This window comes from Panulirus ornatus, chromosome 38, assembly GCF_036320965.1.
Source record: "Panulirus ornatus isolate Po-2019 chromosome 38, ASM3632096v1, whole genome shotgun sequence".
NCBI lineage: Eukaryota > Metazoa > Arthropoda > Malacostraca > Decapoda > Palinuridae > Panulirus > Panulirus ornatus.
In genome coordinates, this window is record NC_092261.1 from 21,715,516 (window position 1) to 21,725,964 (window position 10,449).

Sequence of the window (10,449 nt, forward strand, 5' to 3'; positions counted from 1 at the left end):
CATCGTGCTCAAGGGTCGTGCTATCGTGCTCAAGGGTCGGGCTATTATGCTTAAAGGTTGTACCATCATGCTGTAAGGTCACCAACCCTCCTGTTACATAGGAAGGTAGAAATGGTAATATACCTCCCTGGTTGATGGTTGCCCAAAGATCAAACAAATAAAGTATTCAAAGCTTCCGCATACAGTTAAAATATTCAACAGATTTATAAGATATCTAAAGATTCAGCGGACCAATAAAGCATAAAGAAGCCTCTGTGCTCATGGATTGTAGTATCGTACTCAGGGTCGTTTCATCGTGGACAATGATCGTACCATCGTGTTCCAGGGTCGTGCCTTCATGCTCAAGGAGTTACAATATCATCAAACTACACTTTTATTGTCCAGTAGTGAATATCACAATATTAATCTTAATTACTCTTTTTTCTCCATGAGTGAAGGTCACAGTATTAATCTTAATTACGTTGACCAAATCCATGTAATTCAGCCTGATCCTTGACCCTATGGTGCATGTTCTCTGCTTCATGTGCCTGGCTAATAATATTTCATGATGTTTTTATGATGTTTTGTTATAGCAATATATTCTTGTTCTGTGATGTGTTTTGTGATTACTGTTATGGATCCAGAGTCTTCCTTTACTACATGGGGCGGGCCCCTGGTGGCTCGCTATGTCGCCCGCAGGTTGCTTAGAAAATCTTCCATTGATATTCTGTATCACTGGTAAATAATTCTTTCCATTTTGATATTGATATGATATCCAGGTTGGTAACTCTGCAGGTCTGTTGTTGTTATTGTTGTTGTTGTTTGTATTAGTGAAGTCTGGGCTGAAAATTTGATGTATTTTCTATATTTGCCAGTGGAACGTGGGTTTGTTTGTCTACTTATTTCATGTTAGATGGTTGTTAGCTCCGTACACTGTTTGTTTTTGTTAGTAAATAGTGAGTTACTATTTCTTAGGCTTTTACTGCTATAGTAAATGTTAGTCACTATCCATAGAGGTTTTGTTGTGTGTGTTAAAGGTAATTTGACTGTGTTGTTGGCGCGATTGTATGCTATTATCCTTCATGCCAGCATGAGCAGACCTGGGACTACTTCACTGATTTCGATTTTGAAGATAATGTACATTTTCATTGTGAATTTATATGTTGCAATAACAAAGACACGTCTGAACGAATCAAATAAACGACTATAATTATCACCCGATTAACTTGGAAAATATGCTAAAGTAAGATGATGATATGAGAGCAAAGCTCAGGTCTTGTTATGTAGTGTTTATAAGGCCTGTAGTGGAATGAACAAGTGTAATGATAACTTCTTTTGACTTTATTCACTTGCTTACAAAAAGAGGTAAATTGAAGAGGGAGAGTTGTTCAAAAGTTTTAATCATACTATGAGAAATAATATTTTCTAAATATCCTAAATATGTGGATTATTGTTTCAGAAATCTTTTCTTCCTTCTCTCATTTCAAATTCAAACTTTTTACATAGATTTAGTTGACGAAAGGTCTATCTTACTTTGGTGCCCACTTCCATTATCTCAGGTTTCACTGTAGCACTTTAGATTAAGAAGGCTCTGGACCCCCTGGCGTAGGGGGAATAACACTGACTCGTCCCGTAGGGCTGGAGGACGACCCAGCAGCTGACCAGAACTGGATGGTCCTCGCTTACTCCGCCCTACACAGTGTTGCCAGGTGTTGTGTCTCAGGACCTGGAAGCAACCACCAGCATCCAGGAGGTGGGTGTCTACTGCCTTACCTTCTTACAATAACTCTAATATACGATGATTCTTTAATGTTTCTCTCTCATTTACCTTCATTACATTATGAATGATTATCTTAAAAGATACAGGAGCTGCGGCTTCCGTAATGATCGTTTCCTCCGGCTGCAACCGATATAATTACCTCTGGATATTACTACTTATGAGGCCATAACACCTGCCTGAGGAGAGTGTTATCACCAAGCACTCGACACCAGCAGTGCTGGGAACTAACACTGCAGTGTATTTAACCATCATGATCAAGACGTTACGACCCTTGAGCAGGATCATACGACCCTTGGGTATAATGATGTAACCTTTGACCTGACCCACAAGGGAGAGACCGGGGTTCACACTGTCATATTCAAAGGTCGTGTTATCCTACTTGAAGCTTGTATCATTGTACTCTAAAGTCGTTCAAGGGTCGAGCAAAACATGGTTAAAGCTTGTTTCATTGTGCTATAGGCTTATATCGTCGTGCTCACGGCTCGTGTCATCATATTTAAGGATTCTTCCGTTACATAACTACATTAACTAAATCCATCTACTTGAGGCTGGGGTGGTGTCGAGGCTGGGATAGTGTGGAGGCTGGGGTGGTATGGAGGCTGGGGTGGTGTGGAGGCCGGGGTAGCGTGGTGGCCAGAGATGGTTGTTGTGGGTCTTGAAGATAATAGTGTGAAGAGAGGAGCGATAGTTTTCTGCTTGCTTTTCAGTAAGTTGGTTAATGATGGTGCTGTTTTTGATCCCTGTTGAATGTGGATGTTTTCGTCTGACTATGTTTCTTTGTGTTACGAGATCAACCACTTGTTGAGAGAGGTCTGGATTATACTGCTTTTATGTCCTCGTGGTATGTGATTCTTGCAGGACTAATTTGGTGGTGCTGATGAAGTGAGATACGTGGAGAGGAAATTTCTTTGATGAAGATTTAGAGCTGCTTGGATTCTATGTATTGTACGGATGTTAGTCAATCTGCTCTCCTGTATTGGCTGTGTGGGTTGGATGGGCCAGGTAGAATGTTATCAGAACTTATGAGTGGTCAGAGGACAGGTCATGTAGTATGCTCCAGTGGTCCTTGTGTACAGCGCAGGTGTGCACAAGTGAACGTTTGGTGAGGATGGTTGCTGGAGATGGTGGGTTTGGAGTCTGGTTGGCTGGTTGCATATGTTGAAAAGATGAAGTCAAATCATGAGTAATACACCTCAGAGATCGAGGTGTTGAGCCATGCAGGATGGTGGGCGTTGAGCTATGCAGGATGGTGGGCGTTGAGCTATGCAAGATGGTGGGCGTTGAACCATGCAGGAGGGTAATCATTGAACCATGCAGGTTGGTAGGCGTTGAGCTATATATGCTGGTGGGCGTTAAGCCATGCAGGATGGTGGGCGTTGAGGCATGCAGGATAGCGTTGAGCCATGCAGGATGGTGGGCGTTGAGCCATGCAGAAAGGTTGGCGTTGAGCTAGCAGGATAGTGGGCGTTAAGTCATGCAGGATGGTGGGCGTTAAACCATGCATGGTGGTGGTGGGCATTAAAACGTGCAGGATGGTGGACGTTAAGCCATGCAGGATGGTGGGCGTTGAAATCTTCACATAGATGGGTGTTGAGTGTGTTGGTCAGGTTCTGTATTCGAGGAGTGTCTCTGGAAGGGAATGTGATAGGGGAAAGTATATTGTTCTTAATAATACAAAGGAATTCAAACGCAGCTGCCCATTTGGTCCTAACGAGGCTGTTTCTGATGGTGGAGGAGAAGAGAAACTCATGGATTAATGTTATATGAGAAGAAAGGACACAAATGCATCAAAAGGAAAAATGTATAAGCTTTTCATACAGTCAAGAAGACGTTTGCCAAGCTACATCAGCTTTGCATATGGGAGGCCACAACTGGGATTAAAAAATCCATATAGATATTTGAATAACTTGGAGAAAGAGGATTACCCAACGCCATGCTATATCGTTGTTTGTAGATTTTGTCATTAACCCGAAATACATTACATGTTGCACATAACACAATAAGCGATGTAAAAACATTATGGCTTACTAGGAAGTCAAACGTGTGTATTTCGTCTTTAAGGAAACATTACATATCTCGTACACGAACGTTGGTAAACTATATGTTAAAACTGAAACTTAATCATTGTCAAGGATCTCTTATTCTCTTAGTCTATGATGGTGGATGTGCGGTTTAGAAATATTCCCAGCTGGTCGTCACAACATCCTGACCAGCTATGTTGAAAGACTGTATGAGGAAGACCCCATTGAACTAATGATAGATGGTAGAGGATCATTGGTCGTATGTTTGATCAATATCGTATAATACATATGTGTCAGTGTTAAAGCTATTTGAGATTATTTGATAGCACCTAGTGTGTATTGCAACAGTAATTTGAACTGGGAATTGGATCTTTTGTTTGCATCCACTGTTGGAGCTTTAACAGTCTCACAATGTGTACTGACGTCTTTCAGTAAGTCATACATCTGGTTAACGTACGATTCCTTGTCTAAGAATAGTTGACCTGAGATTACGGTTGGTCATGCCATGTGCACAACCTTCAACAATCATTATGTTATCCTGAGTAATGTTACCATGATATTTTCGAAACCTTATGCAATTACCACGGGGTTATTGGCAGTTTTTGCTTTGGAAAATATGCTTCCAAATCGAGTTATTCTATCTAATATGATAGATGAAAGTCATCATTAAATCTGGATCAAATCATTTGTTTGGTCCAAAACACATTCTTGGACGGGGCATCAACTTCTTTAATTCTGCCTTGTACTCTTCATTTTCTCTTGTAAGTAATCTATACACACGGTCACTTAATATCAACGGTCAGTCATCAGTAACACTGTTCTCCATGGTCACAGCAGTGAGAGTAGCGAGCGGACATCTCTGATTGTATTTCTGTTCCTGAAATATAGAGCAAAAAAGCATCACAAAAACACAATCCTTCATTTATTCTAGCTGATGAAGAGAACCAAATTATCACAACATAGAAGATCCCTGGCCAGGCTGGTGAGGGAACCAAATGGTGATTTTGACCATACGGAGGAATCAAGCCTTAATGACATGGCATATAGCTCCACCAGTGGCCACGTTAGCCACTAAGTCTTTCTGACACAATATACTGACCCATGAATACACGTCTACCATCAACGGTAAACATGGCATCCTAGATCAGTTGTATCCCTCTTCCTCCTTCATACAATAGTCAGGGTAGCGTGGCCGAGCGGTCTAAGGCGCTGGATTTAGGCTCCAGTCTCTCAGGAGGCGTGGGTTCGAATCCCACCGCTGCCAGGAAGTTTTGTGGTCACTATGGACTTCAGATACAGGGTGAGTGAGACCTGGGTGGGCTATGGTGGTGCTCTTGTGGGAGGAAGGACTATATCACTCACCCCACTCGTTCCGAAGGGACATCGTTACCGGCTGGCCGAATATAGTCAGGTCTTGGAACTCACTGTATCTACGTGAGGGACACATGACCTCGTCTGGTGTGGAGATGTGACACTAGAAATGTCCGCCACCATTACCTGTCTACCATCATGGTCAAGGGTCTCATACCATGGTATTCTTATGTCAGATTGTAAGGATTCTGGCGATACACTTATCACATAAAGCTTGATCACCTTCACTATATATTTGTTGTAATGAAAGGGTGAGGATAGTGAGACACTGACTTTGGCTACAGTTTGCTGCGTGGTAAGATAATCCCTTAACACACACACACACACACACACACACACACACACACACAGTGTGGGTGAGAAGAGTCCGACTGGGAAAGGAGGAATGGAGGAAGGGAGGCGTGTGCACACTGGCTGCAGAAGACATGATTATGAAGACGACTGTGGAAAAGTGGAGTGACAGTGGGTTAGTGTGAGCGAGAGGTGTGTGGCCAGGATGAGTGTGAGAAAGGAAGTGTTAAGGAACCGTGTGTTAAACGCTGTGAGCAGAAGATGAAGTCAAATGTTGGTGGGGATGAGGTCAGTGATTGTGTTCGGTGCTCACACTGAGGAGGGAGGTGAAGGAAAAAGAGTAAAAACTCAGATATAAACTGTAGCTTATGTGAATTAAAATCATCTTAATAATCAGCAGCTTTCTCTCTCATTATCCTGCCGAAGATCATTGGACTTTCCCAACACCATGAGTTGAGAAGTGTACACATACTATCTGACTAGCTGAAATCTATTATTCACTTTTATATATTCTTCGATACAAGACTAGCAATTTCTCTATAAATCATGCATATTTTCCTGTTGGAAGAAATGTATGACGTCAAGTCATAGACTAAATTCATAGAAGTATATTAATAGATATTGACGTCAACTGTCCTGTTGACCTGAGGTATCTACTTGGCTGTGAGAGGCTCCCCTGCTGCTGCACACATCAGGATGATGATAATGTAAGCCACTCACTCCTTCCTGACCACACAAGATCCATCACACTCCCGCCATTCTTCCCACTACGAGTTATCGCAGGGTAATGGTTGGCGGGCACGTGAATGTTATATTGGTCTTAATAGCGTCGAGCTCTGCTGCCAGACATATGAGAGCTTATAATACATCTCTGCCACACGTGCCATGTTCACTGCACCATTTGCTAAACATGAAGTTTTTATTTCCTGCACCGCTGCTAAACGTTTAGCGTTTCTGTACATACTACTGTTTAATGCGCTTCATTCCTGCTACCTCGGTGCCAAACATTCCATACACTGCCGTATCCTCTCCATTCGATAAGATCGGGATTGTACGAAAGTAAGTTATTCCCTCCTTTTCGTTCCTAAGTAATACACTGCAGTTATGGTAATGCAAACAATAACAGCCCATTGGGTCCTTTAGAGGATGTTTGTGATAACAGATCAGAAACATTATGTTTGTTGCTGAGGACTGAGCGGCAAATGTGATGAGGTGGAATTGTATCGGGAGGATCTTTTTCACTGCATAGGTGTCGTATGTTTATGGATGCAAGGCAGCGAGTTCTGAATGCACTATTTCAGTGGTTTGCAGCTTTGTTGTATTTGCTTTTGAGAGGAACGGGAGACCAGGTGAGTGAGGCGTATCTTAAAGCGGAAAGGTTAAATATAGGGGATGTTAAGGGATTATTTCTCTTTGCCTAATCCGGCACCAGTTAGTGTTCTGAGGTTATTTAGATTGTGTGCTGCTTTTGTGTTGATGTTATTAGTGTGGGGAGTGAACGTTATGTGTGTGTTGCATGTGATACCTGGAATCGTTGGTGTTTTGTTCATTGGAATATATTTTCAAATCAAGATGACTGATGATGCAAGCTGGATTCTTGTTTGCCTTGGTTTAAATATTCATTGAAGACTTCTGTGGAGATGCAGACATTCTGCTCTGGGTGAGCCATTGATCCAGTCTCCTTGAATTTTGTCATACTTTTTTCAATACCTAAAAGAAAACAAAGGCAATAGATATAGTATGCCTGAACTATCTGAAAGCATTCAACAAAATTATACTCTTTTTTCTTTTATCGCCAGGTTGATGATGATTGGCTGAATGCAACATGTCCGAATAACATCGTTGTATTCAAATGATTGCCATATAATATGAATTAAAACTTCTTTTCTAACGCAAATTTCTCTTTTAGATATATGTTATGTCAATCAATAATGCCAACGAGTAAAGAGATTATGAGGTAACGGGTTGGCAAGTCTAAATCAATAAACAACAGTCGCCCAAGTCAATGATCTAAGCTTGTTTTCGTATGCAAGTTACTTCATATGTAACTTTTCCCACAAGGCCTACTCCAGCAGTGTTATGTGGTCGTCCTCAACGAGTCAGAAGCCCACCTCGAGTGAAGTGTATGTCACAAGAGCGTAAGATATCCTGACCGATGAGCACTTCCGTCTCGTCATCCTCAATATTAACATCCACACAGAAATGTCGTCCGTGGATCACAATGTTGACTCTACGTGCTACTTTAGACGCACACTGGATCTTGCCGGAGCTGAGGAGGATGTTTATGACTTCATCGTTATCTTCTGCTTTTAAGTTTAATTCCTCAGCCACGTGTGAGGGCATGTGGGTAGAAGTGCAGCCGGTGTCCAGTATTGCGGGCAAAGTGACGGATCCAATGCTGATATTTACAGACCATGACTCGGTCAGACGGGGAAGTGAGTGCGATTTTCGGACTATCAGGGTTGGGTGGATCGGTTTTTGTAGAATGGAGCAGCAATAAGAGTGGAGGATATCCATTCCAAGCAGTGGATAACCGCTAGTTGGATAATCCACAAGAATATATCCCTGTAGTCGGACGCCACCTTCACATACGATATCCAGCATCAGCCTCCCCACTGTGTCTTCGTAATGATATTCCTCAGACTTATCGATGTACCGCTCCAAGCCAAAAAGCTGTATCATTTCCAGGGGAATGATGGTACATTCTGATCCGGTGTCAATGATGAATGAGAGGCAATGGTCTCCGATCCTGGCCGGTAGCAAGAGGTCTTCACCGTGCCTTTCCAATCGAAGCTCCTGGGGCAGCCCTTTTGCCATGGTGTTCATTTCTAGTGAAGTCGGAGCTACAAGTCAATACACAGTGCAGAACAAATTCTGAGGTCTATATCCGTTGAAAGATACCAAGACTTGCACACCGAGGTTAACTCGTCAACTTTTTATATCCTTGATAATAAGAAATATATAGTGAAGATGGTGCTGATGTTAAACCATATCAAACCAGATTATACCAGATCAAAGCGTACTGAACATGCACACACACATATGTACATACATTAACGTATATGTACAGTCTTGTATACATACGTACATACATACATACATACATACATACATACATGCATACATACATACATACATACATACATACATACATACATACATACATACATACATGCAAACATTCGTACATGTAAACCTACATAATTCCAAACTAAAAGGGCGGTGGATGAATGGAACAGAGAAGAATATCAGTGCAATAATCATGAGGATATTGTGAATGGTGATGAAGATAGAGTGAAAATGAAGGTTTAGTGAAAATTATAGTGTGGTGAAGTTAAGGGTTGATCTCGAAAGGCTACATTCAAGACACCCCCATCTTTATTTGATTACACTTTCAGTGTACCATATTCTCTACTACGCTGTCATCTTCGCTACATCCTGATCCTCATTATACCCTCATCAATGCATCCTTATATCAATATACACTCGTTTTCGTTACGCTTTTTCTAAACTCCACCATCATCTTCACTCCCCCTTCATCTTCACTACACTTTCATCTTCACCGTACCTTCATCTTCACTACATGTTCATCTTAAGTACACCATCTTAAGTGTACCTTCATCTTCACTACACCATCATCTTCACTACATCGTCATCTACACTACACCTTCATCTTCACTACACCTTTATCTTCACTACACCATCTTCACAACAACTTTATATCTTCACTACACCTTCATCTTCACTACATCTTCATCTTTACTACACCCTCATCTTCGCTACACCTTCATCTTCACTACATTTTGATCTTCAATACGCCTTCATCGTCACTACACCTCTATTTTCACCACACCTTAATCTTCATCACACCTTCATCTTCACTACACATCTATCTTCACTACTCTTTCTTCTTCACTACTCACAGCATAGCTTTCACGTAGAAAAAGCATTCTTCACTACATCCCATCTTCGCTAAACTTCATGTTCACTACGCCCTTATCTTCAATACGAGCTTTTCTTTTTTCTATCGAGGCGAAGATGCTCTCGCCAGGTTGGTGATGGTTGGCTGAATGCAACTTGCCCAAATAACATCGTTATATCACAAATGATTACCAAATAATTAGAATCGAAACTTATTTACTAACTCAAATTTCTCCTTCAGGTATATGTTACGTCAATTGATAATGCTAACGAGTGAGAGATCACGAAGTGATTTGTTGGTAAGTCTAAATCATATGAAAACAGTCGCCCAAGTCAAAGATCTAAGCTTGTTTTCTTATGGAGTTTAAATCATTTGTAACTTTTCCCATATTTTAAAGGAAATTGGGACAAATTGTACTAAACATATGAAGAAACATGTAATTATCATTTTATCACAAAAGTTAACCTGCTCCAGATTTGGAAGCGTAATAAACAAGATTATATACATGAAATCGATCAAATATGTGGCGAAAGGAAATAGTGGAAAAACTAAGAAAAATATTACAAAGAAACATGAAGAGAATGGCCATCATCAACTATAAAGGATAATAAGACGAACTAAACTATTACAACAAAATGCTGCGATGAGAATCTGCTGGAAGTGTGTTTCTGCTAGGCGACGGGGGCTGTTCTTTCTACCTTCCTGTAACGCTTCCCCGTAACATTTAACAAAAAATTTCCTTAATTTTAAGTTTTGATTACATTCTGTCTACCGCGTTTGCGAGGTAGCGCAAGGAAACAGACGAAAGAAATGGCCCAATCCCCCCCCATACACATGTATATATATATATATATATATATATATATATATATATATATATATATATATATATATGGTTGTTTAATTTGTTTATGGATGGGGTTGTTAGGGAGGTAAATGCAAGAGTTTTGGAAAGAGGGGCAAGTATGAAGTCTGTTGGGGATGAGAGAGCTTGGGAAGTGAGTCAGTTGTTGTTCGCTGATGATACAGCGCTGGTGGCGGATTCATGTGAGAAACTGCAGAAGCTGGTGACGGAGTTTGGTAAA

The 10,449-nt window shown here is 41.1% G+C and overlaps 1 non-coding gene across 1 annotated transcript; it reads left to right on the forward strand.

The window, feature by feature from the left end:
• The first annotated feature begins 4,962 nt into the window (after positions 1–4,962).
• Positions 4,963–5,044, forward strand: TRNAL-UAG (transfer RNA leucine (anticodon UAG)). Its single transcript has one exon. It is a non-coding gene; the product is annotated as a tRNA-Leu (tRNA).
• Positions 5,045–10,449: the final 5,405 nt, after the last annotated feature.